This window comes from Atractosteus spatula, chromosome 11, assembly GCF_055471065.1.
Source record: "Atractosteus spatula isolate fAtrSpa1 chromosome 11, fAtrSpa1.hap1, whole genome shotgun sequence".
Lineage (NCBI taxonomy): Eukaryota > Metazoa > Chordata > Actinopteri > Semionotiformes > Lepisosteidae > Atractosteus > Atractosteus spatula.
Genome location: NC_142716.1, coordinates 40,146,096 through 40,154,384, shown reverse-complemented (window position 1 = coordinate 40,154,384; position 8,289 = coordinate 40,146,096). Strand labels below are relative to the sequence as shown.

The 8,289-nt window shown below is 34.2% G+C and overlaps 1 long non-coding RNA gene across 1 annotated transcript in view; it reads right to left on the bottom strand.

Moving 5' to 3' along the window:
• The window catches only part of LOC148824048 (uncharacterized), a 60,084-nt gene that overhangs the window by 26,863 nt on the left and 24,932 nt on the right, over positions 1-8,289 (bottom strand). The window contains exon 4 of the long non-coding RNA XR_016093753.1: positions 6,337-6,376. This is a non-coding gene — a long non-coding RNA (uncharacterized LOC148824048). The remainder of the gene's footprint in view (positions 1-6,336; positions 6,377-8,289) is intronic.

Genomic DNA, 8,289 nt, shown 5'->3' with positions numbered 1-8,289 from the left:
CGGTATTCACATCCAATCCATCTGTGTAATTGTTTTCAGACTCTATTGGCTACAGCACAAGAAATTCCATTAAGAAATAAGCTGTCCACCAGGAGAAGGACTGTAGCTTGGTGTCTGCAAAATGAGCTGCATGTTGAGAGACAGATAACAGGTGAAATTCTGTGGGCCTGAGCTATGGGCTGTTTTATTAACTGTTTAATGCCATTTTTCCCTTGACACACCTGACAAAAGTGATGTCAAAAACAAAAGGCGACGTGTGTGGAAATATCATGGAGAATGCTTTGGAGACCTTTATATTGTTCAAGCCAACCTATGATGAAAGTAGGATAATGTAAAGAGTAATTTTCTATAATGGTTTTGGACGGAAAGGAAAAATGCTTTAGGTACAGGTTGAGAGCAACCTCACTGCTCAGCAATGCATTGGTGAAGTCCTTGATTCACAAAATTTTCATTTGTCTTTTATAAATCTTTATTTTCCAAAAATTCAAAAAAAGCTTGTACAGTATAAATAAAGACTTGGACTCTAAATTTCAGAATTAAATCAATTTCTTGCACACTCGTTGAAACCATATTTGTGTTACTATAAAAAATGTATTGCTCTTTCAGGTGTCAGCAGATAATTCACTAATGTTGCAAGCATCTTATCATCATCTCAATTTTTTTCTTCCTTCAATACATAATTTAAGAAAGGATTTTCTATATTGCTATATTAAAATGTTGTATTGTTGGTACTGATACTTAATCATCCATACCGTAAAAAAAAAACCTTTCAAAAGCTTTTGTAAAACAGAACTGAGAATCCATAAATCTACATACAGTATTATATCTACTGTAGGTGTACCAGGCAAAACATGCTCACAATTCCCTTTTAATAATTCAAAATTATGTTTCTCTGTAAGCCTGAGGTCTTCGAACATGCAACTGCACCAACGTAATAAAAACAGGGTATAATACATGGTTTATTTTCTTTTAGAATTTAAACTGTCAGAATGCTTTTGATAAAGATCCTTATCAATGAATTCTCAAATTGCAGGCAACAGGCATTCTAGACTATGCACATTTTTTAACTGAGACCTGTTTAACAGATAGAAAATAGAATAAACGCAGATAAAGGGTTAATGCTCATATTGGTATGATGTACAGTATTTTGTGGTTAAAAGAGGGACCAAATTCATTCCTGGATGCAAAAGAAAGACATTGAGAGATTAAAAGAACACCATTTTTTTTTCTTAAACATGGAACATTACAAGACTGGATTTCAACAACGAAATCTGAACCAGAGGACAGAAGTGGTTAAATTGCATTTAATACTAAGAACTAAAGACCGTTTTTTATAAGAATTGTATCAACCCATATAGATGAAGCTGATAACCTGGCTTGTGTCAAGAAATGGCTGGATAAAATCCTCAATCCTAGCAACCAATCAGTATAGGCTGAATATCCTGCTCTCAATTACACCTTCTTATGTTCTTATCTGCAGTTTCACACATGTACTTAAATTAATATCTGCTGTATCACACAAGTTAATTTCTTAATTGAATGTGCTACCATTTTTTTGCACTGTAATACATTGAAAAGTCGTGGGAAATCATGCGCCCTCACCTCAGCACTGCCTCACAGCCACACAAAACGCCATCGCAGAAGATAACAGTATGTTGGCAAACACACAGAGAGAAATCAAAAGTATCACATAAAAATAATAAATTAAATATAAATTTAAATACCGCTTTAAAACACTAAAACACTTGCACAAAACGATAGCCATTGCTATCGTTAACCTAGATATCAATCATTTTTATGTCAAATTTCCTAAATTGCTAGCATTAGAAATCATGTAACGCTCATCCTGTTTCACTTTACGTTGCTTTATAATGTAAAAAATAAGAGTCCCTCTTTGAGGGGTGCTTCGTGTTACTCTAACAGCCATGCGTGTTGACACAAACATTTTCTGAAGATAACATTATATTTCAAAGCGAACTCACGTCCGCTCATGAGACGGAGGAAGTGGTAGTTTTCTCCGCTCGAATCGTTACTCTTCTATAAAAATCTGACTCTGGTACTCAAAATCAAACTGCATTACAAATCCACACTTTACCGGTAATCCAACAGCAATTCAGCTCTCCACGCGATCCGATTAATAGAAGCACCAGGAAGGAAAATAAGTAGTATTTTAAACTCATTTGCAGAACTATATGACTAATTTAAGTTTATAATTTTAAGGTATAAGTTTTAAGTTATACCATCATAAAAAAATACTTCGTAGGATTTACTGCATATTATTTTCGTTTATATTCCTACAGATCATTTAAACCTACAGTGCGAGAAAACGGACAAGCAAATCCATATCTTGCCAGCAGAGGGCAGCGTTCACAAACAATTGATTATACAGTGCGTTTCTGGAGATCTTGCCTTTTTAGAATGTATTAGCAACGTTGGGTAAATGAGAATTATTCACCCAAATATCGCAATTTTAATGTAATCACTAAGGAAGAACTTAAGTGTCATGGCTCAAAGCATGTTGTTAATCTAAAAAAATAACACGCTATCACCTTGAGGTACGCTTACTGGTCATAATAAAAAAACAACCTAATAAAATAATTCTCAATATTACCTGAAGATATTCGAACGTCTCCGACACTTGAATTTTGAATACATCCTGGTATGCATCTTCCATGCAATGAACTGTATGCTTTTATCTTTTAGTCGAAACGAAGGCAAAAAAGAACTATTTCAATAAACTGATCATATCTCATTTATAGCTTTTTGTTAATTAAAATCTATTAGTTTGTTAAATATTACGCAGTACATACAGTAACACAATGCGGTACGAAGAGCAGCTTACGAGGGAAATGGAGTGCATTTGTTAACATCCGAGTACTAGTTCCATAAAATCGAAATGTGTCGTGCGCAACATTGGCAGAATATTTGGCTATATTTGGGATAATCGCAAATGTGATAAAAGGTGTCACTTGTCGTATTTTATGCGGTTTAAAGTATTATTTATGGATGTCCTTACATGTTCTTAAGATTTTGTCACCACTCCAGAACTAGGCTGTTATCCAATGAATACTGCATACAGTATGTACGATATTTGCTGAATGACAAACTTATATTGGTATCCCACGGTCAGTTCCAAGTCATTAAAAGCATGCGGCAGCAATTAATAGGCTTAAAAGTTTTCACTTGATACTATTAAACTACTGTAGCTGGGTGAAGGCTCTGAAGGCAGTATCTAATTTTAACATAAAACGTATTTGCCTTCCGAATGAACAGGTTACCAATTCTTAAACAAGATTTACAACGTTATTATTGCAATTTTGAAGAGCAATATGATACCTGACCCATCAAATTTACAAATCAAATCTCATCAATTAGTTTCAATAAACACAGACTGTTCACATTTAATCAAAGTTAAAGTTAGAATTAACTGATAGTTTAAAATATTAGGGTAAACTTCTGGGAGAAGATCTTTTCCAGATAAAGAAGAAAAAAACAGTGAAAAGAACAGAACAATAATAAGAATCCATGACTTTTGCACAAAATTGTTTACAACTTACAGTAAAAGTAATATTATGAGATACAGTAGTATTGATTATGCTCCAAGTCTTATGATTAGGCAGCCTTTCTCTCAGAACAAAATGGAAAAAAAATCATAAATATCATGAAATTACAAGAAAACAGAAAAAAAGACAGCAGATGAAATATAAAACAAATGAAGTTTGAATTTAGTCCCAGAAATTGAGCAGTTGTTTTTTTTTTCCTTGGCTAGGAGCTAACCAGCTTGTGCATCAAATGAATGGGACAATTTGGCCAATGAACTGGTGACAAATTGCAGCAGGGTATTAATTTGCTCTTGGTTTCCAGTGTATGTTCTGCACATCATAAAAAAGACCTAAGATAAGACTTTACAAATATTCTGACACAGTACACATTGTTACTGTAGGTGTTCCTAGCAGAGAAATTCTATGCTTCATGGATGTTCTGCAACAAGCGTGAGATAGTGCAGTAAAAGTGTTCGAAACAACAGGTTGTAGTCATTCAAATTTTGTTTGTGGCATAAAAAATCATTTTATTTTCAGACTTCAGCTCTTGCTACTATAAAACCTACAAAAAGATATAGACACTATTTTAGTAGTAATCACTGAAATTGCAATCACTCCTACAGTATAACACATCAAATTATCTTTAAATATTAGAGCTACTATGGAATTCAGTTGCAATCTGAGGTTTGTTGTGGGGAGGAAAAGTGCTGGGATTCTTCTTTGTGTGCCTCAAATTAACATGCATTGTCTGTCACTCAGTGTATTCCTTTGCCTGGGAGTTCCGTCAATATATTTTTCTTTCTTAAGCATCATGTAAAAAGTACTTTTCTTTGAGTCACATGCTTACTGGCTAATGTAATCTAAGTATGGTAATAAAAGTTATCATGAATCTGTCAGAATTCCAATATAAGTTTAGTGCCAGACTGTGTGCCAGCTGCTCTGGGTGACAGTTTTATATTATTACCATTTGGTCAGTTAGAAGTCATAAAAGCATGTCAGGAGACATGGCTGGCTCAGGATGATTTGTTTCAGCTTATGACAGCAAATATCTGCGGATTACTTGATCTGACACCCATAAAGTACACACTTGCCTTTATTCTGAGGTACACAGACAAAACAAAGGACAGAACTTACAGTTTGCCATACAAAGTTACTATGCATAAATAACATTCTTCTACTGTACATCATGAATACAGTAGGTCTGTACATATATTAAATGACACCATTGGTACTGTATATAATGCTGAATTTCATCATTAGGTTTCAGTTCAGTTTATTGTTATAGTGCAATGAAATGCTTATTTGTGTGTATGTTCCAATACAAAGACATTAAGGAAACACCAAAAACATAAACACGGAACAGCAGCAGCAATGAGTTAAATAACATACAACTTAAAGAAAAAAAAATAAGTGTGGGCCAGTGGTGCATGTAGAGTTCAGTAATCTGACAGCTTGTGGGGAGAAACTGTCTCTGAATATGGAAGTTTGTACCTTTATGCTCCTATAACGCTTACCAGAGGGAAGGGAAGAGAAAAATGAGAAACCAGGATTACGGGTATCCTGAGCGATAAGACAGCGAGTTGTAAAAATGTCTGAGATAGAGGGGAGCTGTACTCCAGTGACCTGATCACCCTCTGTAACACCTTTCAGTCACACAACGAGCTGTTGCCACACTGTAATACCACATGTGAGCACACCCTCAATACTGCATCTGTAGAATGCGGTCAGGAGAGTTGAAGTTATTATGACATCAACTGTCAAATGAACTGAAGGACAGTTAATTATTATCTATTTCAAAATATTGTGGGAAAAATACATTACATCAATCAATGAGAAATTAATGTGAATTTTTAGTCTGTTTCTAGTAATCTCTATTTTTTCAATAATGTGACACCCATGAATCAACACAGAATAGGTGCTAGTATCTATGAATGTACACCTAAAGAAAGTATTGATAAGGTGCCAGATCTGGAGAATGCCAAGAATGATCATTGACACTGAACAATGTAATAGTGCATAACTGCAACCATTCTTTCTGTTAATGAAAGATCTTACTGTTGGGAAAGGGTTCCCATAATACACACTTCAGTGCTGCAGATAGACATATTGCGTTTTACACAGCACTGTGTAAAAGATGTAGTATGATGTAGTACAATAGCTGTAAACTATTTTCAAGTCTGTAAAGCCTTCAGTGGTAAACTGTTGCAAGTTATACCAAATAAAATTGGCTGATTGATTGAAAAACTCCCATTATTCCCATTACCCTCTGAAAAATGGGTTTTGCCAAGGAGTAAATTATAGGGTGGTAATATTTTAACCACCTGATTACACGGTCATGCATCAGGGCTGTCATACTGTACCTCACAAAATAATCATTACTAGCCTTGAGAATATTAAAAAATCCAGGAGCACAGGACTATAGCACTTCCAAACAAAACCTTTCACACCTAATTCATTTTCCTGAGAGTTCTGGTATTTGTATAGAATCACAAATAAAAACAGTCACACAGAGAGCTGTGTGATTATGCACTACATTCCTTTCCTCTGTTCACGTATTTCCTTGCTGCCTTTCAGTTTTTGTGAATCAACATCAGTCCTATCCCCAGGCAGTATGCTTCTTAAAGTGTTTAGATGCAATACAATGAATTTAGGAAACAGGGCATTATATACAGTATGTACAGTATATTGCATACTGTATATGAAGAAAAGCAGCATTGCATACACTTTTTAAATTGTAAAATACTGTTTTCTAAATAGGAAAATAATATTTAGCAGCTTGAAAAAAAAAACTCACCTTCCAGAAGAAAAACACAGACAGGAAAATGAGCCAGGTCCTGTGAATTGGAAAAAAGAAGATTGAAAATGGGGAAAGATAATAATTAAGCTAAAAATCATTATCACAGATTAAAAAAACATGTATGTCCATTTAACATAGATTAAAATTATTTTTAAAATTTATTTTTAAAAGATTACTTAAAATTCAGCTTAATGCACAATGCCAGATACTTGCTGATAACAAGAGATCGTACCACTAGGGCACTGCTAAACATGAAAGGACGCTTAAGCTTTGCTGAAACAAATTTGCAGCACAGAGTGGAAAGGATGGACAAGCTCACTGACACAGTTTTAGAAAAGGAGGAAGAAAGCCTAGTCTATCATCGCAGTAGAACACTTTGCTATATTTGGCCTTGTCATTTGCTATAGCATTTTTATAAGATATCAATTAACATTTTCTTTCTGGTCTAGTCAGTGCAATTTGTGCATGTGGTCAAATATTGTGAAGACTTTGTCATGCATCCAGGATTACATCAGTGACATGCAATGTCTCCACTTGACTTTAAAGTGAATGCCACGCTCATATTGGTCGCCCCTTGTCATTCCAGTCGTAAAAACAAGCTGGTGCATAATTAATCTGGCACATACTTTTAATATGATACCAGCAAATAAGCTGTTGATACAGCAGAGCTGAACCACAGCTCTTCATATAAAAATGATTTGTTCACTAAGTGTTAACTGAAAAACATTTATGAAAGAATCAGGGCAATGTAAAGCATTAATTGTATAACTGAATTGTATATCTGAATATTTGCAATTGTAATATCTGAATTCAAAAGTAAGAGACCAAGTAGTGTTAAGGAGCAATACGTAAACACTGCTGCACATTAATGAAATGAATAAACTTAAATAGCCCACATTCCTTTTGTTAAATATGTTTTTGAGAAATAGGATAATTAGCAGGTGTCAGCCTCAGCCAAAAAGCAAGACATCAGCCTGGCTCTTTCCCAGAAGCAAACTGCATCTCAGACATTGTCAAAATAAAAGTTACAAATTTCTTTGCATTTTTTCAAATAGTGATGATTCAGTTCTAAGTCTGTTAATTATGTACTTCAATTGCTACTTTTATTTGCTAAATTGGAAATGGAAACCACCATGTCAGCTAAATTGATTCCATGCTTCATGGCTGGCAAGGTTTATGATAATGTATATCATTGACATTTATGGGCTCCCCCACAGCAGCCAAAACAGGATCCATCTCCAATGTCAGCACATCACATACTATGCATGCTATGCACTGATCTTAAATGCTGGCTGTGGATTAAAGCTTATTTGAAAGAGGAAAGGAAACTGATATTAAACATCACATAACAAATTAAAATACTACATCTAATTATTTTTTCAGTACAAAGAGAAATGTTGTGCTCAGAATATTATCATTATTTGCATTCAATATATGCAATATTTGAAAATTCTTAACCTATTGCTCCACATTATTTTCTTTTTAATTTTCCTGTACAAAGTATGTACACAATTCCCAAAAGAACACAGTTTTATTTATTTAAAACATAAACGTTTTTAACACATGTATAGTCAATTTTCATACTATTCATGAGTCCTTTGTGTGAATAAATCCATATCCATTATTAATGAGGTATTAAAATTAATTCTAGATAAGATTAACAAATCAGCTTTTCTTCTCTCTTTACTCTCCGTAATGAGATGTGACTTTTGGAATTTAAAATCTGACACCATTTTCTAATACCTTGTAAAGTCTCTCTGTAGGTATTTTGGGTTTACAAGCAGTTGTAAATTAGCTTGAGAGGACTGTCAGTCCTGATGCAGTTCAAAGGATGTAGATACTAGCTTTGCTTATTCCTTCATTTTAGCAATGTGACTATAAAGACAAATAAATTCATTAGATGCTCACATTGGGGCTGTTACTTATTTTCTTTTCCAAATTGAAAATGTG